At 33.7% G+C, this 25850-nt stretch overlaps 1 protein-coding gene across 1 annotated transcript in view; it reads left to right on the plus strand.

The window, feature by feature from the left end:
* Positions 1–25850, plus strand: part of ANKRD34C (ankyrin repeat domain 34C) — a 142672-nt gene that overhangs the window by 46801 nt on the left and 70021 nt on the right. The gene's annotated exons all lie outside the window — the stretch shown is intronic.

Genomic DNA, 25850 nt, shown 5'->3' on the forward strand with positions numbered 1-25850 from the left:
TATCTCATAAAAATACCCTGCAAATATTTAATCAAAAATAATGTCCCTAAATAGCCATTTCTAGTCTATCTAACTCATGATTATCAATGTTCCACAGAAACACTCAAAATAGAATTGGTGTTAGTATTCCCCTTAGGGTACCATCCTGTTTAGCTCACCTAGTTAAAAGATGTGAGTTTGTGCTTTCAGATCCTATGAGTGTCTTGAATTCTGATAATTTCTCCAAGTCTCTCATTTTTCTAAAAATAAGTTGATAATACGTACATTTCTAGGAATTAAGAGCTTGATTTTTCTGACCCACCTGTTTGAGCACAAACCTAGAAAAAACATTTTTTAACAGGAGATGTTCTTTGAGCACAGTGATTAACTTCATTTTTTTCCTTCTCTGAAATGTATAATATTATTGGGGGCTGGGAATAGGGATAGAGCTAGCTATATTACTTACTAGACAGATTTGATGTGACCTCTGATAATTTGAATAGGTGTGACTAAATATTAGCTTGGGAAAAAGAACTTTTGTCTCTTCTTTGCTCATGTTCTGTCATTATACCTTGTGGAACCAGAAGAGATGAGTCATATAGAATAGCGTATAACTCTGCAAATAGAAAACATCATTAATTAATACAAATAATTCTTAAACTTAGACTGTTAGAGCTAGAAGGAATATTAAAGGTCATCTCATCCAAAACTGTCACTTTATAGGTGAAAAAAGTGGAGCCCTGAGCTATTAAATGATTTGTCTGAGGATAGAATTCCTAGTTAATAGTGAAGGCCAGACTAAAGCTTATGTATCCTAAATCCTAGAGCAATGTTCTTTCCACTATGCCTCAATCAATCAACAAACATTTATTAAGTACTTTCTATGTTCTAGGCAATGTATTTGGGGGTATTTCTTGGAATATTCTAAGCAATTTTGGGAGACGAGGTGGACAAACATCAGTCTTTTTATTTTCTAAATTTCATTACTTTTACAGGGAATAAAAGATAGTTTTGAGAAACAGAAAGATTTCACTTGGTAAACTGATGTTCTACTTTATATTGTAGTTAAATTATCCATATGGTTTATGTTTTATATAAGTAAAATTGTCAGAGGCTATGTCTTACTCAGCTTTGTGTCCCCTATAATATTTGTGCCTTGCAAATGTTAAGCAGTCAAATATTTACATAATTGACATAATTAATAACACAGATGTGAAGTTTCCCAGAATCTAGGAAGTGAAAAAGACCTCAGAGATCATCTATCCTTGCTGGAATTATAATAACTCTCTCCTAAGGCAGAAGTGGATCAAAGTAGCTGTAAGATGATGAAGAAATCAAATGAGTAGGGAGAGAAAATTAGAATGGCAGTCTCTCTCTCTCTCTCTCTCTCTCTCTCTCTCTCTCTCTGTCTCTCTCTCCTTTGTTACAGCTTCCTTATTGTTTCTCTGCTTCCCAGAATTACTCTAGTAAAATACTTTACTCTTGCAGTTCCCCTTTGAACTTCTCTCCCAGAGTACTGGGTTTGTGGAAGGTTTGTGTAAGTTATTCAAACTTACTGCAGAGGGTAATAGGTTTCCAACAGAAGAAAAATGATGTGGTCCAAAATGTTGAGAAAGACCAATGGGGTTGGGGCAGCTAGATGGTACAGTGGTTAGAGCACCAGCCCTGAAGTCAGGAGGACCTGAGTTCAAATTTGATCTCAGACACTTAACACTTCCTAGCTGTGGGACCCTAGCCAAGTCACTTAATCCAAATTACCTCAGGGAAAAAAAAAAAGAACAACAGGCTTCTGAGCAATTGTATTTGGTCTTGATTAAAAGGGAGTGAGCCTAAAGGAAGTAGAACTAAAAATGAAGGGTCACAATAGGCACATTGGGTAGAGATGTGAAGAATTGGGGCTAATGTTTTCTTACTGATGCCAATTTTAGATACAGATGGTAAATGACAGAGCTGCAAAAGATGACAAAAGAAAAAAAAGTCTTAAAAGCTTGCTAATTTACAGGAGGCAATAGAGAATGAGCACAGAAATGGTACTCATTGGCCTGGATGTCTATATAATGTTACAGAATACATAATACAGGAAACAATACAAAGAAGGAAATATGATTAATGGAATGCTAACAAAATTGTGGTATTCAAATTAGCTGGATGGCACTATGATATGTGTCAAGGGTAGATAAGATCAGGCTCAGCCCTAGGATGCCTCCTTAAAAAATCTATAAAATTTGGGATTCCAACAGAATTAACCCTTGTACCTAATGATAGAGTCTTTTATTCTATAGGTAGCTAAATGGCATTATGAGAGAGTGCTGGACTTGGAGTGGAGAATCCTTCAGTTTGCAACCTGCCTCAGGCACTTACTAGCTCTATGTGCCTGGGCAAGTCACTTAGGCTGTCAAGTCAGTTCCCTCATCTACAGATGAAATTGAGATTAGTAAGAATATCTATTTGGAAGATTGTTGTGAAGATCAAATGAGAGAGGAAGTATATGTAAAACATTTTAAATCCTCAAGTGCTATATAAATGCTAGCTATTTTTATTATTGTTGTGGTTGTTACAGACAACAAAATAATTTGTCTTGGAGTGCCTGCCCAATAAGATGAGCTGAAGTGGGCTTTCTTATGCTTAACTCCTTTGCATACATAGTTTCTAAAAGGTATAATTTGGGAAAGAAGTTCAAGGGGGAACTTCAAGAGTGAAGGTTTATTAGAGGAATTCTGGGAAGGAGAGAAACAATAAGCAATGTAGCAAAAGGGATACACACACACACACACACATACAGAGAGAGAGAGAGAGAGAGAGAGAGAGAGAGAGAAAGAGAGAGAGAGAGAGAGAAAATGAGGCAGAGAGACAGATTCAGAGACAGAGAAGCTCACACAGAAAAAGAAAGAGAGAGCCAAAGAGGAGCAAAGAGCAGAGAAAAGAAGAGAAGAGGAGTACTTCTGAGTGTGACAAGATTGTCAATGTACAGTGGATAATGGGTTGAATACTGTGGCACCAATGCAGGGTGCTTTGCATCCCTATAATTTCAAATTCTTTGCCACCACAAAGAAAGCTGATATAAACATTTTAGATCACATAGGTTCTTTCCCTAATATACATACCTTGGGAAGCAGAGTAAATAGTGATAGTGCAGAGGGGTAAAGCCAAGATGATGGAAAAGACACATGCATAATTCTAAGCTCCTCTTCTACCCTCACTACTAATTACCAAATTCAGCCTCAGAAATAGTGTTTGATTGGTAAAATCCGTGAACATTGGGAGTACAACAAATTACCAGTCGAAGATAATCTCGAAGATCACCAGAAAAGGTTTGTCCTGATTGGCAGGAGCTGGCCAGCAGAAGCAGGGAGGTAGAACCACAGAGGCTAGCACACTGAGCAGATGGGGGCGGGGTGGGCAGTCTCTGCAAGTGAGATTTTGCAGGGAGGACTCTACCACAGATTGGCTGCTCTGCTTTGGTTGCAAAGCAGTAGATCAACAGAGAAGTGACACAAATGCCAAAGGTAGAGTATACTCAAAAAAATGCCAGAATCTAACAGGTTCTGGCTACATCCACCAAGCACCGGAAGTGACTCAGCACAGACCACAACACAGCTGTGCAGCCCCATTCTGCATTATGGGGCTTTTGCCTGGGGCAGCCACAAATCTGCAGTGGGGTGGGGAGTGTTGGAGCTGGCTGTGCCCAGGATAATGGAACTTCTGAAGTTTGGCCTCTCTTAGCAGTCTGTTTGCAGAACAGCTACTGTCTATATATTCATCCCTATTCTGCAGAGGAAGCTGGGAACCTACTTGCTCTGAAGGAGACCCTAAGGGCTTTAAAAAAAAATGACTAAAAAAGCCAAGAGTACGCTAGCCATCAATAGTTTCTATACAGAAAGAGAGCAGGTTTTCAACCCCAAGGAGACTAATAGCAGACAGAATCCAGACAAAACCCCAAAGGGGGATGTAACTGGTCCCCATCACACAAGGCTCTTTTAGAAGAAATTATAAAAGATATTAAAAGAGAGCTAGAAGAAAAATGGGGAAACAAAAGAGAATCTCTCTGCAAGAGAGTAGGGAAAAGGCATATAATTCACTTAAAGAAATATTTGATAAAGTGGAAAAAGAAAACAACTTCCTGAAATGTGAATTGGAAAAGGTAAAGAACACCCAGGGAAACAGAATTAGTGAATTGGAAAAGATAAAGAACTCCCAGAAAAGTAGGATTTGTGAATTGGAAAAGATAAAGAACTCCCAGGAAAGTAGGACTTGTGAATTGGAAAAAGAAAATAACTCATTAAAAAAAAAATTAGTGAAATGGAAAAAAATTCCATAGAGCAAAACAACTCATTTAGAAACTCAATTGGACATATGCGAAAAGAAGTAAAAAAAAAGCTAATGAAGAAAATAACCTATTGAAAATCAGAACTGAACAGAAAGAAATGAATGATTTGTTGAGTCATCAAGAATCAGTCAAGCAAAACTAAAAAAATGAAAAAAAATAGAAAAACATGTTAAATATCTACTTGAAAAAACAACAGACCTAGAAAATAGATTTAGGAGAGATAATCTGAGAGTTATTGAACTTCCTGAAAATTATGATGAAAAAAAGAGCCTAGACACTATTATCAAGAAATCATCAAAGAGAACAGCCCAGATGTAATAGAATCAAAAGGTAAAATAGGCATTGAAAGAATTCATTGAACACCTTCTGAAAGAGACCCTAAAATAAAAACTCCAAGGAATATTGTGGTTAAATTTCAGAACTATCAGACTAAGGAAAAAATAGTACAAGGAGCCAGAAAAAAACAAAACAACTCAAATACCAAGGAGCCATAATCAGGATCACTCAGGATCTAGCTGCTTCTACATTAAAGGATCAGAGGGCCTGGAATCTGATATTCCAAAAGGCAAAAGAACTTGGAATATAGTCAAGGGTACAAGCTAAAGGGTATTTCCGTTATGGACATACATAAAGAGTGCATGTAAAATTTGATTTTACTAATATAATATAAAAAAGGGAAGTAGAAATGAAAAACGGATAGTTTCAGAAAAAGTGAAAAGGGGAGATAAAAAGGGAAACCATCCAAGAAGAAAACCCCCCCATTAATCAGAGGGGAAAAAGGGAGGGAGAACATTGTAAAACTTATTCTCATCAGAGGTCAAAAAAAAAAAGACAATTTTTTACAGAGAAAACCCTCTCCCCCAAAAAAGTGGAGAGGAAAAGGGAAAAGGAAAAAAGAGAAGCAAAAGAAGGAATGAAAAAGAAAATTATAAGAAAGGGGAGAGACCAAAGGATGGAGGGATTCTCAAGGGGAGAATGAGGGCAAGCGGGCCCAAAGTTTTATGGGGGGGCAAGGGAAAAGAAAAGGCATAACTGGGGAAATAAGATGGCTGGAAAACAGAATTAGAGTTTTAACTGTAAATGGAATGGGGTGAACCTCCCAAAAACATAGGTGGATGATTGGATTGCCAAACCCTCAAATGTTGTTTTACAGGAAACACATTTAACAGGAGATACAACAGAGTAAAGGTAAAGGCTGAGAAATCATTATGTTTGGTGAAGTCAAAAAGACAAGGAACCCATCTTATTCAGACGCAAAAGCAAAAATTGATCTAATTAAAGAGATAAGGAAGGAAATATATCTTGCTAAAGAGAGTAGACGGGGCGGAGCCAAGATTTGGGGAGAAGACACCGCGATTTCTAAGCCTTTCTTACCCTCTTTTATCAATATTATATCGAGCCTCAAAATAGTCTTGACAAATTGTAAAGATAAGAAGAGAACAACTACCCAGCCGAAGAAAATCTGCAGTCTCCCAAAAATTGGTTCTGGGGCGGGGGACCCGGGCAGACTGGGAGAGAAATTAGGTTCCGGGAGAGCCAAACGAGGGTGAAGGCACAGATCTCAGCACAAGGGAACCCAACCCCAGTACGGGTTTTCCTTTGGGCAGTTGTGATCCCCAGCGGGGAACGGCCGGGTTAGCTCCAATCTGCGCAGTGGGGAGCCTTTGGGGCCATAGAGCTTTCAAGGGCCGAGATCAGGCAGAGACGCTTAAGAGTTTGGGCTGTCTCTTCGGGCAGCTGCTAATACTAAGTCCCAAAGGGGCCCGGCCTGGGGTGGTGAATTTCACCACTTAGTCTCTAGACGAGGGCAACGAAATCCACTCACCCATAAGCAGTTTGATACTGGCCAGTGCGAATCCACTCCCGTTGGGGAAGGGAAAATCCACCCAGAGCACCCATACCCGGAGGAAATCGGTTTTTAATTTTCCCCTGCCTAGAGGAAGCTGGTAACCCCTTGCCCAGAGACCACCCAAATTTTAAAACATGAATAAAAAGATGAAAAGAACAACGACAGCTTTATGCAGAAAAGAGCAGGTCAGCAAACCTGAAGAACCCCAAACAGCAAAAATGCATCAGATTCCTCCTTTACATAATGCTCCTAAAGAAGAGACCATTAAAAGTCTCAAAAGAGAAAGAAGATAAATGGGGAAAGGAAAGAGAAGCCTTTACAAGAGAGCAACAACTTCCTGAAATAAAATTGAAAGAAAATTTAGGAAGTAGGAAACAAATTGGTGAATTGGAAAAATAAAAAAATCCGGAAAGAAGAATTGTAAATTGAAAAAATAAAGAATTACTAGAAAGTAGGATTTGTGAATTGAAAAAGACAAAGAACCTCAAGAAAGTAGGATCCGGAATTGAAAAGACAAAGAACAGGCAAGAAAGTAGGATCTTGGAATTGAAAGAAAATAATTCACTAAAAAAAAATTAGTGAAATGGAAAAAATTCCACAGACCAAAACAAAATCCCAAAAACTCAATTGACATATACAGAAAGAAGTAAAAAAAGTATTGAAGAAAATAATTTTAAAAAATTAGAACTGAACAAATTGAAACTAATGATTATTGAAAGCAAGAATCATAACAAAACAAAAAAAACTGAAAACAAGAATTTTCATTTGCAAAATGAAATTGGAAAATAGATCTAGGAGATAATCTGAGGATTATTGGACTTTTGAAAACAGATGAAAAAAGAGCCTAGATACTATTTTACAAGAAATATCAAAGAGAACTAGATGTAATAGAACGAAGGAAAATAGGCATTGAAAAAATTCATCGAACACCTTCTGAAAGAAACCCTAAAATAAAACCCCGAATATTGTGGCCAAATTTCAGAACTACAGATTAAGGAAAAAATTTTCAACACCAAAAAACCATTTAAATGAGGTACAAAAGGATCACCCAAGATCTGGCTGCCTTCATTAAAGGAAAGAAGGGCCTGAATATGATATTCCAAAAAGGCCCTTAGATGCAGCAAGAATAAACCACCCATAAGTGAGCATTTTCCCAGGGAAGGGAGGATTTAATGAAACAAATGAATTCCATTTGTTTCTGAAGAAAACCAGAACTAAAAAAAAATTTGATTCCAAAATAGAACTCAAGAGATGCAGAAAAGGAAAAATAACTTTGAGAATTGTTTTCTGTTGTGGATATAAAAAGAATACATGTATAATTTGATTGATATATAACATAAAAAAGGGAAGAGATATGGAAAAGGGAATGGGAACAAGGTGGGAAGGAGGGAAAAAAGAGGGAAACCACATCCCACAAAGAGGCTAAGGAAACTTATCATATCTGAGGGAATTTAGAGGGGGAGGAAATTTTGGGAATCTTTACCCATCAGAGGGTCAAAGAAAAAATAATTGACATTTGTTTTAGAGAAAACCTGCCCATTAAAAAGGGGAGAGGAAAAGGGAAAAGAAAAAGAGTAATAAGGGAAGGAAGGGGGGAAAGACCAAAGGGGGGAGGAGGATTATAAAGAGGATAAGATCGTGGAACAAAGAGGGTACATAAGTTTGGGGGAAAGAGGGTTGGGGGAGGCAAGAATAAGAAAGCACAATTGGGGGTTATTAGGATGGCAGGAAATACAGATTTAGTAATTCAACCATAAATGGGAAACCCCCAAAAAGAGGAGGCAATAAGACTGGATCAAAAGTCGAACCCTACAAAAAAGGTTTCAAGAAACACATTTAAAGCAGGGGGAGATAAGAGTAAAAGAAAAGGCTGGGAGCAAAACAAGTTTTGGGGTGAAGCAAAAAGCAGGAGCACCTTATCTCAGGTCAAGAAAAAGTAAAAATTGATCTAATTAAAAGAGAAAAGGAAGGTAACTCATCCTCAAAGGGTAAAAACAACTAACAAATCAATATTAAACATATATGCACCAATGGATGGCACCAACTCCTAAAGGAGAAGAGAGTTGCAAGAAGAAAAGACAACAAAACTGTAATAGTAGGAGATCTTAACTGACCTGAAAGACAAACAAAACCACAAACAAATAAGAAAGAAATTAAAGAAGTAAATAGAATATTAGAAAAAATTAGGTATGTTGGATCTTGGAGAAAATTAATGAGATAGAAAATACTTTCTTCTCAGCAGTTCATGGAACCTATTCAAAAATTGACTATATATTAACAAAAGATCAAAATTAAATGCAAGAAAGCAGAAAATAGTAAATGTTTTCTTTTAGATCATGATAATAAAAAACTACATTCAACAAAAAAAGTTAGGGGAAATAGACCAAAAAGTAATTGAAACTAAAAACTTTATCTTAAAGAATGATTGGGGAAGCAAAAATTATAGATACAATTAATAATTTCACTAAGATAATGACAATGATGAGACATCATACCAAAATTTGTGGGATGCACAAAGGGTAATAAAGGGAATTTTTAATCCTTAGAGGCTTATTTAATAAAAAAAGAAAGAAAAGATTTAATGAATTGGGTTTGAACAAAAAAAACTAAAAGAGACCAAATTAAAAACCCCAATCAAATACTAAATTGGAAATTTAAAATTAAAAGGAGAAATTAAAATAGAAAGAAAAAACTATTGAACTAATTAATAAACAAGAGTTGGTTCACGAAAAAGCCAATAAAATAGATAAGCCTTTGAAATCTGATTTGAAAAAGGAGGGAGGAAAAATGAAATTAGTAGTCTTAAAATGGGGAGAACTTTCCACCAATGAAGAGGAAATTAGAGAAATAATAAGGAGTTATTTTGCCAACTTTATGCCAATAAATTTGATAACCTAAGGGAAATGGATGATCCCAAAATACAGACTTCCCAGACTAACAGAGGAAGAAGAATTTCTTGAATAGTCCCATTTCAGAAAAAGAAACAAACAGGCAATTAAACAACCCCAAGAAAAACCCCCAGGACCAATGGTTTAATGTGAATTTTACCAAACATTTAAAGAAAATTGGCCCCAATGCTATATAAATTATTTGATAAAATAGGGAATGAAGGATCCCACCAAATTCCCTTCTATGACAAGACATGGTATGATACCAAACCAGGGGCTGAAACAGAGAAAGAAAATTATAGACCAACTCCCTAATGAATTGGATGCTAAAACTTAAATAAGATATTACAAAAAGAACGAAAATCATCTCCAAGATAAAATACACTATGATCAAGTAGGATTTATACCGGAATGAGGGCTGGTTCAATATTAGAAAAACTAAATAATTCCATTTAAAACCAAAAAAAAACCATATGATCATCTCAATAGATGGAAAGATTTGATAAAACCAAATCCATTCCTTTTAAAAAACTTGAGAGTATAGAATAAATGGACTTTTTCCTTAAAATAACAAAGGCATCTATTTAAAACCATCAGTAAATCATATGTTGGAGACAAACTGCAAACATTCCCAATAAGATCTGGAGGAAAAAGGTTCCCACTATCACCGTTACTATTTAATATTGTATCAGAAATGCTAGCTATAGAATAAGAGCTGAGAAAGAGATTAAAGGAAAAGAATAGGCAAGAGGAAGCCAAATTATCACCTTGCTGATGACATGATGGATATTGAGAACCTGAGATTCTCAAAAAGTTATTAGAAATAATCCACAATTTGAAAGTTGTGGTTATAAATAAACCCACATGTTCAGATTCTTATATATCACTAAAAAACCAAATAAATTAAAAGAGAAATTCCATTTAAAGTAACTACTGATAATATAAAATATTTAGAATCTATCTCCAAAGGGAAAATCAGAAACTTTATGAGCAAAAATTAAAGACCACTTTTCAACAAATTAAGTCTGATTCCAATTGAAAATATTAATGCCTGGATAGGGCGAGCAAAATAATAAAGATGCCAATTATTCCAAACTAATTATTTTATTTAGCGCTTACCAATCAGAGTCCCAAAAACTATTTTAATGACCTAGAAAATAACAACAAAGTTCATATGGAAAACAAAAGGTAAGAATTTCAAGGGAATTAATGAAAAAAAAAAATCAAATGATGGTGGCTTAGCTGTACCAGATCTAAAATTATATTATAGAGCAGCAGTTACCAAAACTATTTGGTTGTTTTGGTCATGTATACTTATTGTGTATCTAAGTTATATTTTAATATATTTTAACATCTACTGGTCATCCTGACATTTAGGGAGGGGGTGGGGGGGTAAGAGGGAAAAAATTGGAACAAGAGGGTTTAATTGTTTGCTGTAAAGTTACCTTGAATATCCTGTAAATAAAAAGGTATTAAATTAAAAAAAAAAAAACTATTTGTTGGCTAAGGAATAGATTAGTTGATCAGTGGAATAGATTGGGTTCAGGGAAAAAGCAACAAAATAGAACCTAGTCTTGAAAAACCCAAAGATCCCAGCTTTTTGGGGAAAGAACTTACTGTTTGATAAAACGTTGGGAAAATTGGAAACCATATGGGAAACTAGGGCATTGATCCATACTTAACGCCGTACAGCAAGATAAGGTCAAAATGGGGTTCAGACCAGGATAAGAATGAAATTATTAATAAATTAGAGGAAATAGATAGTTTACCTTCAGACCTTGGGAAGGGAAGGTCTTTTGACAAAAAGAACTAGAGATCATTACTGATCAAAAATAGAAAATTTCGATTAAATTAAACTGAAAAGTTTTGTACAAACAAAACTAATGCAGACAAGATTAGAAGGAAGCAAAAACTGGGAAAAATTTTACAGTCGGTTCTGATAAAGGCCCCATTTCCAAAATATAAGAGAATTAACTTAATTTATAAAAAACCTTCTCCAATTGAAAAATGGTCAAAGGAATGAAAACAATTTGATGAAAAATTGAAACATTTTGTATTGAAAAGATTCCAATCATTTTAAAGAGAATGAATTAGCCTTAAAAACTCAACCCTGTCAGATTCTAAGATACAGGAAAAAAAAATGATGAATGTTGAGGGGATGGAAAATTGGGGACATTGAGATTGTTTATTTGGGAAGAAAACCATTTTGGAATAGTTTGGAAATGCCAAAAGTTTCAAACGGGAACCCTTTTTGATCCAGAAAAGGTTCGGGATTATATCCCAAAAATTATAAAAAGGAGGGACCAGTTCGAAATGGTGGCACCCTTTGGTGGTTAGAAATAAACCAATGGAGTACAGTTGGAATGAGAAAAAAATTTGGAATGGAAAAATGGTATTACTGTTCTTAAAAATGAAACGGATGATTTCAGAAAGGCCAAACTTCAGAATGATCTGGGGAATAGCAAAGGGTCATTATATATTTAATAACATTTTATACCATTCTATGGACCTGGCCATTAGGGGGTGAGAGGAACAAATCATTTTAATGAAAGTAATGAACTGAACAGCAAAAAAAAAGAACCTGGGAAATGACTAAAACCAAATTAAAACCATATTTACCATGTTTTTGATTTCTTCCCTAAAGAAAATTAAGGATTTTTACAGCAAAATAATGTTTTGGAGTATATTATTAGACAAAAAAATAAAACACGGTATTTAAAATTTAGGGGGTGGGGGGGAAAAGGTGAAAAAGGAAAAGAGGTTTGGGTTTTTGCGAGTTACCCATGAACCTTAATAAAAGGATTAAAAAAAAAAAAAGAGATAGAAATGAAGCAAACAATTTAAAATATATGCAAAAATGGATAAAATTAACTTCCTAAAGAAAAGTTGGGGTTGAAAACAAATTAGAGACCAATTGATTTTCAGAATTGACAAAAAAACAAACAAAAAAAGAAATTAAGAGGTAAATAGTAAATTAAAAATTAATATTGACTTAGAAAAAATGGGAAGAAAGGAGTATCTTTCTTCTAGCATTCATGGAACCTATAAAAATTGGGCAATATTAAATAAAGACCCATTAAATTAAAAAAAAATTAAAGCTTTTTTGAAACCATAATAAAAACTACATTAAAAAAAAGGGGAAAACCAAAAAGTATTTGAAAAAAAAAACTTACAAGAAGAGGGGAAAAGAAATTAAGACTTAAATTTCACCAAAAATGAAACAATGGAAAACACCAAAATTATGGTCTAAATATATTAAGGGAAATTTTATATCTTTAGAGGCTACTTAATAAAATAAAAAAAACAAAAATTGGTTTGCAAAAAAAGTAAAAAAGACAATTAAAACCCCCAAGAAATATAAATTTAAATTTAAAAATTAAAAGGAAATTTAATAAAATTAAAAAAATTATTGAATTACCAAAAAAAAGGTTGGTTTTTGAAAACCAAAAAATAGAAAACCTTGGGTTTAAATTTGATTGAAAAAGGAAAAGGAAAATCAAAGTTTCTTAAAAAAAAAGAACTTTCCATCAATAAGAAAATTAAGTAATAATTGGTTACTGACCAATTACCAAAAATTTGATAACCTAAATGAAAGGATGTACCCAAAAAATTAGGTTAAGATTAAAAGGAAATTTTTTAAATAGTCCCATTTCAGAAAAAGAAATAGGATAAGCTATTAATCAACTCTCTAAGAAAAAATACCCAAGGCCAGATGGATTTGCATGTGAATTCTATCAAATGTTTAAAGAACAATTAGCCCCAAAGCTATATAAACTATTTGAAAAAATAGGGAATGAAGTAGTTCTCCCATATTCCTTTTATGTCGCAAACATGGTACTGATACCAAAACCAGGTAGGTTGAAAACAGAGAAAGAAAATTATAGACCAATCTCCCTAATGAATATTGATGCTAAAATCTTAAATAAGATATTAGCAAAAAGGCTACAGAAAATCATCCCCAGGATAATACACCATTACCAAGTAGGATTTATACCAGGAATTCAGGGCAAGTTCAATATTAGAAAAACTATTAGCATAATTGGCTATATCTAGAACCAAATTAACAAAAAAATATGATCATCTCAATAGATGCAGAAAAAAGCGTATGATAAAACTATTAAAAAACACTTGAGAGTATAGGAATAAAAGGACTTTTCCTTAAAATAATCAGTAGCATCTATTTAAAACCACTAGTAACCATCATATGTAATAGGGATAAACTGGAACCATTCCCAATAAAATCAAGAGTGAAACAAGGTTGCCCACTATCACCATTACTATTCAATATTATATTAGAAATGCTAGCTTCGGCAATAAGAGTTGAGAAAGAGATTAACGGAATTAGAGTAGGTAATAAGGAAACCAGATTATCACTCTATGCAGATGATATGATGGTGTACTTAAAGAACCCCAGAAATTCTACTAAAAAGCTATTAGAAATAATCCACACCTTTAGTAAAGTTGCAAGATACAAAATAAACCCACATAAGTCATCAGCGTTCTTATATATCACTAATAAAAATCCAGCAGTTACAAAGAGAGATTCCATTTAAAGTAACTGCCAATAGTATAATATATTTGGGAATCTCTCTGCCAAGGGAAAGTCAGGAACTATATAAGAAAAACTACAAAACACTTTCCAGACAAATAAATTCAGATCTACCCAAGTGGGAAAATATTAAATGCTCTTGGATACATCAAGCAAATATAAAGATGACAATACTCCCTAAATTAATCTATTTATTTAGTGGTATACCAATTAGAGTGCCAGAAAACTAGGTTAATGACCTAGAAAAAATAACAAAATTAATCTGCAAGAATGAAAAGTCAAGACTTTCGAGGGAACTAATGAAAAAAAAATCAAATGAATGTGGTCCAGCTGTATCAGATCTAAAACTATATTATAAAGCAGCGATTACCAAAAACATTTGGTAATGGCTAAGAAAGAGACTAGTTGATCAGTGGAATAGGTTAGGTTCAAAGGACAAAATAGTCAACAATTTTAATAATCTAGTGTTTGGCCACAGCTTTTGGGATAAGAATTCACAGTTTGACAAAGACTTCTGGGAAAATTGGAAATTAGTATGGCAAGAACTAGGAATTGACCTACACTTAACATTGTGCACCAAGATAAGGTCAAAATGGGTTCATGACCTAGGCATAAAGAATGAGATTATAAATAAATTAGAAGAACGTAGGATAGTTTACCTCTCAGACCTGTGGAGGAGGAAGGAATTTGTGAACAAAGAAGAACTAGAGATCATTATTGATCACAAAATAGAAAATTTTGATTATATCAAATTGAAAAGTTTTTGTACAAACAAAACTAATGCAGACAAGATTAAAAGGGAAGCAATTTGGAACTATGGAACTAACTATCTAAAGTTATCAAACTACAGCAAAATAATTGTTTGGATATGTATTTTAATATTATATTTAATTTATACTTTAACAAATTTAACATATATTGGTCAACCTGTCATCTGGGGGAGAGGATGGGGTTAAGGAGGGGAAAGATTGGAACAAAAGGTTTGGCATTTGTCAATGCTGTAAAATTATCCATGCATATAATTTGTAAATAAAAAGCTATAATAAATTTAAAATAAATTATTTATTATAATAAATAACTAAATTTAAAAAATAAATAAAAATAAAGTTTAAAAAAACTGTGCATACTCTTTGATCCAGCAGTGTTACTACTGGGCTTATATACCAAAGAAATCTTAAAGAAGGGAAAGGTACCTATATGTGCAAAAATGTTTGTGGTAGCCCTCTTTGTAGTGGCCAGAAACTGGAAACTGAGTAGATGTCCATCAATTGGAGAATGGCTGAATAAATTGTTTTATATGAATGTTATGGAATATTATTGTTCTGTAAGAAATGACCAACAGAATGATTTCAGAAAGCCCTGGAGAAACTTACATGAACTGATGCTGACTGAAATAAGCAGGACCAGGAGATCATTATATACTTCAGCAACAATACTATATGATGATCAATTCTGATGGATGTGGCTCTCTTCATCAATGCAATGAATCAAGTCAGTTCTATTTGTTCAATAATGAATAAAACCAGCTACACCCCACAACAGAACTCTGGGAAATGAGTGTGAACCACTACATAGCATTTCCAGTCCCTCTGTTTTTGTCTGCCTGCATTTTTGATTTCCTTCACAGGTTAATTGTACATTATTTCAAAGTCCAATTCTTCTTGTGCAGCAAAATAACTGTGGATATGTATACATATATTGAATTTAACATATACTTTAACATATTTAACATGTATTGGTCTACCTGTTATCTGATATAAAAAAAATAAAAAAATAGTGATAGTGTATATAGCTCTTTAGGCATAATTCCAGATTGCTCTCCAGAATGGCTGGATCACTTCACAATTCCACCAACAAGTAATTAGTGTTCCAATTTTTCCATTTCTCCTCTATCATTTGTTGCTTTCCCCTTCAATCATTTTAGCTAATATGATAGGTGTAAAATAATATCTCAAGGTTATTTCAATTTGCATTTCTCTAATCAATAATAATTTAGAATATTTTTCATATGACTATAAATTGTTTTGATTTTTCATTGGAAAATTGCCTACTCATATCCTCTGACATTTGTCAATTGGGAATGATTAGTATTCTTATAGATTTGAAGTTCTTTTGTACAAAGATGGTACATTTTTTACTTGTATTGCAAATCATTCCATTTTGAAGGAGATTGGAAAGTAAGATAGATGATAAGTTCAAAGGTCTTGTTCTCAAATCTCACTCCTGACATTGATTGGCTATGTAACTATGAACTAGTAAACTAACCTCTCTGTGGCTCATATTTTTATTTGCTTAAGTGGAGATGATATTTGTAGTGCCTATGACACAAAGTTGTTGTGAGACTCACATGAGGTAATATATGTAAAGTACACTTCAAACCTTAATCTTATAAATAAATATCATCTGTTATTATCTCAAAAATGCCAAATAATTGTAATTACTATTATGTGTAATGTGCAAATGGACCCAATAAATATAGATAAAATTGCTTTAAAAATAATTATAACTTTTTATTGACAGAACCCATGCCTGGGTAATTTTTTACATTATCCCTTGCACTCACTTCTGTTCTGACTTTTCCCTTCCGTCCCTCCACCCCCTCCCCCAGAGGGCAAGCAGTCCTATACATGTTAAATATGTCATAGTGATATAATTGCTTTTAAAAGAGAAACAGGTTTCTGAAATGGAAATGGTAGAAAACTTTAAACTCTAACCATACAATCTTAGAATGTGTGATTAATATGGATGGAAATGTACCCTCGACTTCAGGAGAGTATTTTTCTGAGTTCTTTGAGAGAACGGTTGACATCCAATTGCTTAAGACTCTTAACAGGGAAACTGGCCTTACTTTTTTTTTTTTAAGAGAAGAGTTGGTAAGCTTTCAAGAATGATATTTAAGCAACAGACTTGCAATTGACTCTGGTGAGGAAGAAAAGGAAATATCAAAGACTTCTGTCTTGCCCTTTTTTATCTTCATCATTTAGCACACTACCTGATTCAAAGAAAGTATTTGATAAAAGCTTGTTGATTGGTTAATATGGCAGCAAGGCGTGTTCATCAATGAACACAGATTTTTAAAGGACTCCTTAAATAGAATGAATATAACTGAGTGGCAGAATACTACTTTAAAAAATGTTAGGAAGGGTAATGTCTATTTATGGGCTAAGGCTTGGGATAAATGCCAAAGACACAAAAAAAGGGTTAGTGTTTGTTTTGTTTTGGGATTTTTCTGGTTATGTTGGGAGCAGTTAGATCATAGATAAAATGATACCTCACTGCTTAGGGTAGGTGGGAAGATAATATTGAAATTTTTTATATCTTTTAGTATCCTATCTAGTGAGATCAACTCAATATGAGTTGCATGGTGTGACAATGACTCCTTTTTAATAATTAATAAATCAATCAGCAGCCATTTATTAAGTTCTTATTATGTGCCAGATACTATGCTAAGATTGGAGAATAAAAGAAAAAGCAAAAACAACCCCTTCTCTCCAGCCGGACAACAATATTTATATAAATAAATTAATCTAAGATATATACTGAGTAGAAAGAAAATAAATTTAGTCACTAATAGTTGGAAGGATTAATGAAAACATCCTAAAGAAGTCTGAGCTGTCATGGAGAAAATCATGGAGTCTAAGAAGTGGTAATGAAGAGGGAAAGAATCCTAACTATGGGAATCAGCTAGTAAAACACAGATTGGGAGAGCATTGCTTGTGAAGAATAGCAAATAGACTAATATGGGTAGATACTAGTGTGCATAGAAAACAAAAATGTGTAAGAAGCTTGAAAAGAACAAAAAGGGCAAAGTAGATATTTTAGAATCTTAAAACTTAAATTGGAAGGCTAACTTTAATTGTATCAGACCTTTATATAAAGTGGCAGTCACCAAAACCATTTGGTACTGGATAAGAAATAAAATAGTGGAATAGATTAGGTTTACAAGACACAATAGTCAATGACAATAGTAATCTAATGTTTGATAAACCAAAGATTCCAGCTTCTGGGATAAAAACTCAATATTTGACAAAAATTGGTGGGAAGACTGGAAAATAGTATGGCAGAAACCAAGCATTGACCAACGAACCCTATACCAAGATAAAGTCAAAATAGGTTCATGATTTAAACATAAACATAAACATAAAAAATGATACCATAAGCAAATTAGAACAAGAGATAATTTACCTGTCAGATTAACAGAGAAGGAAGGAATTTATGGTTTAAAAAGTACTGGAGAACATTATAAAATACATATGGAAATTTTGATTACATTAAATAATAAAATTTTGTACAAACAAAACCCATGCAAGCATGATTAGAAGGAAAGCAAACAACTGGGAAAATTTTTTAACATCCAGTACTTCTGATAAAGGACTCATTTCTTTTTCTTTTTTCCTTTTTTTGTTTCATGGCATTATTTATTTATTTATTTGACTTTTTATTATACCTTTTTATTGACAAAACTTATGCATGGATAATTTTTCAACACTGACCTCTGCAAAAACTTCTGTTCCAACTTTTCCCCTCTTTTCTTCCATCCCCTCTCCGAGATGGCAGGTAGTTCCATACATGTTAAATATGTTAAATACAATATATGAATATATTTTTCTACAATTATCTTGCTGCACAAGAAAAATTAGATTTAGAAAAAGGTAAAAATAACCTGAGAACAAAAATAAAAATGCAAGCAAACAATCACAGAAAGAGTGAAAATACTATGTTATGGTCCACACTCATTTCCCAGTGTTCTTTCGCTGAGTGTAGCTGGTTATGTTCATTACTGGCTATATTCATTACACTGGAAGTGATTTGGATCCTCTCATTGTTGAAGAGAGCCACTTCTATCAGAACTGATCCTCATATAATATTGTTGTTGAAGTGTATAATGATCTCCTGGTTCTGCTCATTTCACTTAATATCAGTTCATGTAAGTCTCTCCAAGACTCTCTGTATTCATTCTGCTGGTCATTTCTTATAGAACAATAATATTTTATAACATTCATATACCACAATTTATTCAGCCATTCTCCAATTGATGGGCATCCCCTCTGTTTCCAGTTTCTAGCCACTATGAAAAGGGCTGCCACAAACATTTTTGCACATATGGGTCGCTTTCCCTTCTTAAGATCTCTTTGGCATATAAGCCCAACAGTAACATTGCTTGATCAAAGGGTATACACAGTTTGATAACTTTTTGAGTATAGTTCCAAAATATTCTCCAGAATGGTTGGATCCATTCATAACTCCACCAATAATGCATCAGTTTCCCAGTTTCCCTATATTCCCTCCAACATTCAGCATTGTCTTTTCCTGTCATTTTAGCTAATCTGAGAGGTGTGTAGTGGTATCTCAGAGTTGTCTTAATTTGCATTTGTCTGATCAATAGTGATTTGGACCACCTTTTCATGTGACTATATATATTTTTAATTTCTTCATCTGAAAATTGTCTGTAACCTTTGACCATTTATCAATTGGAGAATAGCTTGAACTATTATAAATTTGAGTCAATTCTCTGTATATTTTAGACATAATGCCTTCATCAGATCCTTTGGATATAAAAGTGTTTTCCCAGTTTATTGCTTCCATTCTAATCTTGTCTGCATTAGTTTTGTTTGTACAAAAGCTTTTTAACTCTATATAATCAAAATTTTCTATTTTGTGATCAATAATGATCTCTAGCTCTTCTTTGGTCAAAAATTCCTTCCTCCTCCATAGGTCTGAGAGTTAAACTATCTTATGTTCTTCTAATTTATTTATAATCTCATTCTTTATGTCTAGATCATGAACCTATTTTGATCTTATCTTGGTGTACAGTGTTAAGTGTGGGCCAATGCCTAGTTTCTGCCATTTTTCCAAAGGAGTTTTTGTGAAACAGTGAATTCTTATCCCAAAATTGGGGTCTTTGGGTTGTCAAACACCAGATTATTAAAATTATTGACTATTTTGTCCTGTAAACCTAACCTATTCCACTGATCACCTATTCTATTTCTTAGCCAATACCAAATGGTTTTGGTGACTACTGCTTTATAATATAGTTTTAGATTAGGTACAGCTAGGCCACCTTCATTTGATTTTTTTTTTTTCATTAGTTCCCCTGAAATTCTTGACCCTTTGTTCTTCCAGATGAATTTTATTGTTATTTTTTTCTTGGTCATTAAAATAGTTTCTTGGGAGTTTGATTGGTATAGCACTAAATAAACAGATTAGTTTGGGGAGTATTGTCATTATTATATTCACTTGACCTATCCAAGAGCACTTGATATTTTTCCAATTGCTTAGATCTGGCTTTATTTGTGTGGAAAGTGTTTTGTAGTTTTTCTCATATAGTTCTTGACTTTCCCTTGGGCAGATAGATTAAAAACCTAATTTCTAAGATAGAGAATTGACTAAAATTTATAAGAAAATAAGCCATTCCTCAATTGATAAATGGTCAAAGGATATGAAAAGACAATTTTCAGTTGATGAAATTAAAGTCATTTCTAATCATATAAAATGCTCTAAATCACTATTGATTAGAGAAATTCAAATTAAGGCAACTTTTTAAGGTACCACTTTACACATCTCAGATTGGGTAAGGTGACAGGAAAAAACAATAATAAATAAATGCTGGAGGGGATGTGGGGAAAATGGAACAATAATGCATTGTTGATAGAGTCATGAATTGATCCAATCATTCTAGAGAGCAATTTGGGTTATGACCAAAGGGCTAAAAAACTATGAATGTCCTTTGATTCAACAGTGTCTCTACTGATCTGTATTACAAAGAGATCATAAAAAATTGGCAAAAAACCCAAATGTGCAAATATTTTTGTAGCAACCCTTTTTGGAGTGGCAAGGAACTGGAAACTGATTGGATGCCCATCAGTTGGGGAATGGATAGATAAGTTATGTCTGATTTCAGAAAAGCCTGGAAAGAATTACTTGAACTAAGGCTAAGTGAAGTTGTATCATCAATTTGGAAATAATCATTGAACCCCCAGGAGTTAATGAAATCATTAAATATGGAACTTAAAGAGAAAAGAGGATTTAGGACAAAGTCATGGGAGATAACTCATAATGACTAGACATGAGTAGATGATGATACAACAAAAAAATTCTGAAAAGGAATAGTCAAAGAGATAAAATTAAGAGAACTACTGTTATGGAAGCCCAGAGAGGAGAGCATATGAAAGAGAAGAAGGTGATTAACAGCTTAAATGCTATGGAGTGTGATATCAATTAAAGATTGAGAAAGGGATATTCAATTTGGCTTAGAACACTATGTACTACAGCTATATTTCTTTCTTTCTTTTTTAATAATTATAACTTTTTATTGACAGAACCCATGCCTGGGTAATTTTTTACAACATTATCCCTTGCACTCACTTCTATTCCGACTTTCCCCCTCCCTCTCTTCACCCCCTCCCTCAGATGGCAAGCAGTCCTATACATGTTAAATATGTCACAGTATATCCTAGATACAATATATGTGTGCAGAACCAAACAGTTCTCTTGTTGCACAGGAAAAATTGGATTCCAAAGGTAAAAATAACCTGGGAAGAAAAACAAAAATGCCAACAGTTTACATTCATTTCCCAGCGTCCTTTCCTTGGGTGTAGCTGTTTTTGTCTATCATTGATCAACTGGAACTGAGTTAGATCTTCTCCTTGTTGAAGAAGTCCACTTCCATCAGAATACATCCTCATACAGTATTGTTGTTGAAGTATATAATGATCTCCTGGTTCTGCTCATTTCATTTAGCATCAGTTCATGTAAGTGTCTCCAAGCCTCTCTGAATTTATCCTGGTGGTCATTTCTTACAGAACAATAATATTCCATAACATTCATATACCACAATTTACCCAACCATTCTCCAATTGATGGGCATCCATTCATTTTCCAGTTTCTAGCCACTACAAACAGGGCTGCCACAAACATTTTTGCACATATGGGTCCCTTTCCCTTCTTTAGTATCTCTTTAGGGTATAAGCCCAGTAGTAGCACTGTACAACTATATTTCTAAAGATATCTGTAGGATATATTATGTGGGCAGCAAAATGATACTTTTGATAAAGTTTTGTGCCCAAAGTCTGGAAGATTCATCTGCTTGAGCTCAAATCTGGCCTCAGACATTTACTATCTATGTGATCATGGGCAAGGAACTTGACTCTGTTTGTCTCAGTGTCCTCATCTTTAAAATGAGCTGGAGATTGAAAGAACAAACAATTTCAGTATTGCCAACAAAATCCCAAATGGAGTCACAAAGATTTGAATGTGGAACAACTGAATAAGCAAAAACAATGTATTATGTAATTATAGCAGTTGTATATGTGGTATGTATTTTATGTACTTTGCTTTCCAAAATATTTTCCTCTTAATTCTCTTAGGTGAAAGGTGGCATAATGCTATCCTCATTTTACAAACAAGTATAGTGAAGTTTGGAGAGTTTAAATGCATTGCTTATGGCCACAAAGCCACATAGCTATAAATTTTTTCAGCTGTGATTTGTACTTGACTCTCCACAGTCATGTAGTGCATTGAATTGTGGATTGGAAAGTCAGAGGACCAAGGTTTATTTCTCACCTCTAGCATTTATTGCTGTGTGACCTAGGGCAAAAACCACATCTCTGCTCTGGGCCTCAGTTCCTTCATTTTTAATAGTAGGAATTGGTTTAAATGGGACTAGATATATAAAATCTTTAACTGTCTTCACCCCTTCCAATGTATTTTTCCACTTTCCAATTGTATCCTATGGGATTTTCTGGAAAGCTGAGAAATGTTTAAATGTTCCCTTGGGATCAGGCCCAGATAGAATTTTCTTTTTCCCTATATAAGTTTGTTGCTCATTTGAGTGAGTCATAGAAGAAGTTTGTAAATAATTTTCTTTATAGTTGGTTTCCACAACTTCCAGCCTCTGGCTCAGTCCTGGTCTGGGACAAATTCTTATCAGTCTTATAAACTTAGTATCTTAGTATCAAATGTCCTTGTTTCATTTTAGAATATGTAAATTTTTATGTTTCTTGAATCATATTCTAAATTGATATGATCATAGTGAACCAATTTTATTTTATTCATATTTTATTATAGCTTTTTATTTACAAGATATATGCATGGGTAATTTTTCAGCATTGACAATTGCAAACCCTTTTGTTCCAACTTTTCCTCTCCTTCCCCCAACGCCTTCCCCCAACCCTTTCCCCCAAATGGCAGGTTGACCAATACATGTTAAATATGTTAAAGTATAAGTTAAACACAATATATGTATGCATGTCCATACAGTTATTTTGTTGTACAAAAAGAATCGGACTTTGATATAGTGTACAATTAGCCTGTGAAGGAAATCAAAAATGGAGGCGGACAAAAATAGAGGGATTGGGAATTCTATGTAATGGTTCATAGTCATCTCCCAGAGTTCTTTAGCTGGATGTAGCTGGTTCAATTAATTACTGCTCTATTGGAACTGATTTGGTTCATCTCATTGTTGAAGAGGGCCATGTCCATCAGAATTGATCATCATATAGTATTGTTGTTGAAGTATATAATGATCTCCTGGTCCAGCTCATTTCACTCAGCATCAGTTCATGTATATCTGTCCAGGCCTTTCTAAAATCATCCTGCTGGTCATTTCTTACAGAACAATTATATTCCATAATATTCATATACTACAATTTATTCAGCCATTTTCCAATTGATGGCCATCCACCCTGTTTCCAGTTTCTGGCCACTACAAAGAGGGCTGCCACAAACATTCTTGCACATACAGATCCTTTTCCTGTCTTTAAAATCTCTTTGGGATATAAGCTCGGTAGTAACACTGCTGGATCAAAGGGTATGCACAGTTTGATAACTTTTTGAGCATAGTTCCAAATTGCTCTCCAAAATGACTGGATGTCACAATTGGATGGATTCACAATTCCATCAACAATGTATCAGTGTCCCAGTTTTCCCACATCTCCTCCAACATTCTGCATTATCTTTCCCTGTCATTCTAGTCAATCTGACAGGTGTGTAGTGGTATTTCAGAGTTGTCTTAATTTGCATTTCTCTGATTAGTAATGACTTGGAGCACTTTTTCATATGGCTAGAAATAGTTTCAATTTCTTCATCTGATAATTATCTGATAAACCAATTTTAATTATTTTAATTTGAAGAGTAGAAACATACTCCCTTGGGTAAGAGGACTCAAGAAAGATAACTGATAATTGATTACATTTACATAATTTTAAATTTGCATAGAATTTTTTATATATTTAAATTGATCCTGTAAATTAGGAACTACAAATATTATCAGTTTTATAGGTGAGGAAACAGGTTCAGGATGTTTAAGTGAACACTGGGATTTGAATTTATTAAGTCATTTTGAGTCCAAATTCTACCCATTGTGTCCTTATTACCCTCTAGGGGTATGTATTATTAGCTAGTAGCCAGTGGGTGATGTTAAATTTTTTTTAGTGCACCACAGGTAACTTAATTTGTACATTTTTGTATTTAAATATTTAATGTATCTTTGGATCAACATGAGAACTAACAGAACAGAATAGAAATTTGAAAACAAGTGTAAATAAATACAAGGGCTTCTGCTTGGTTTTGTTCACAAAAAAAAAAAAAAAAAAAAAAAAAAAAAAACCAGTGTATGCAACCCATTTTTGTCTGAAAGACACAATAAAAATGTAGCAAAATAATTATCTGCCTGAAAAGATCAGGTTCTGTCTTGAGAGTTAATGCCAATTATTTTAAATTTAGATTCACTGTTTGGCCTAGAAACTACTAGAAGAGCTTTTGCCAAGATCATAGTGTGTTGTTTGTGGAGATGTTTTAAACAAAAACAGAAAACACAACATGTTATGACAGAATGCAAACTTCTAGAAGGCAGTGACTTTGTCACTTATCTTTGTATTTACCTGCCTTGTGAATATTTTCATGAATATTCTTTATAGAAGAGTTCATCCATATTTCCTCTTGTAGAATTTGCAATTCATCCAGATGAACAAATCTTTTTTTTGGTATTTTTTATTTTCTTTTCTTATTAAAGTTTTTTACTTTCAAAACATATACATGGATAATTTTCAACATTCTTTCTTGTAAAACCTTCTGTTCCAAAATTTTTCCTCCCCTTTACCCCCACACCCCTCCTCTAGGTGATAAGTATTTCAATATATGTTAACTATGTGCAATTCTTCTATAAATATTTCCACAATTATCATGCTGCACAAGAAATCAGATCAAAAATGGGAAAATGACAAAGAAAATAAAATGCAAGCAAACAAAAACAAAAAAGTGAAAATATTATGTTGTGGTCTACACTCTGTTGCCACAGTACTCTCTCTGGGTGCAAGTGACTCTCTTCATCATAAGATCATTGGAACCGGCCTGAATCATTTCATTGTTGAGAAGAGCCTTGTTCATCAGAACTGATCATCATATAGTCTTTTTGTTGCCATGTATAATGATCTAGTTCTGCTTACTTCATTTAACATTAATTCATGTAAGTCCCTTCAGGCCTCTTTGAAATCATCCTGCCTGTCATTTCTTACAGAATAATATTCCATAACATTCATATACCATAACTTATTCAGCCATTTTCTAAGTGATGAGCATCCACTCAATTTCCATTTCTTTGCCACTATAAAAAGGGCTGCCAGAAATATTTTTGCATATATGGGTTCCTTTTCCTCCTTTATTATCTCTTTGGGATACAAGTCCAGTAGAAACATTGCTGAATCAAAGGATATTCATAGTTCGATAACTTTTCCAGCATAGTTCCAAATTGCTCTCCATAATGGTTAAATCATTTCACAGCTCCAGCAATGTGTTAGTGTCACAGTTTTCCTGCATTTCTTGCAACATTCATCATTATCTTTTCCTGTCATTTTAGCTAATCTGAGAGGTGTGTTACCTCAGAGTTGTCTTAATTTGCATATCTCTAATCAATAGTGGTTTAGAGCACTTTTTCATATGACTAGAAGTAGTTTCAATTTCTTCATCTGAAAATTTTCTGTTCACATCCTTTAACTATTTATCAGTTGGAGAATGGCTTGAATTCTTATAAATTTGAGTCAATTCAAATGGTAGAGGTGAAATTTGAGTCATCCCATTCACATATTTTAGAAATGAGGCCTTTATCAGAACCCTTGAATGTAAATTTTTTTCCCCAGTTAATTGCTTCCTTTCTAATCTTGTCTGCATTGGTTTTGCTTGAATAAAAACTTTTTTAACTTAATATAATCAAAATGATGTATTTAGTATTTAATGATGCACTCTAGTTCTTCTTTGGCCCCA

The sequence above is a fragment of the Sarcophilus harrisii genome, chromosome 2 (assembly GCF_902635505.1).
Source record: "Sarcophilus harrisii chromosome 2, mSarHar1.11, whole genome shotgun sequence".
Lineage (NCBI taxonomy): Eukaryota > Metazoa > Chordata > Mammalia > Dasyuromorphia > Dasyuridae > Sarcophilus > Sarcophilus harrisii.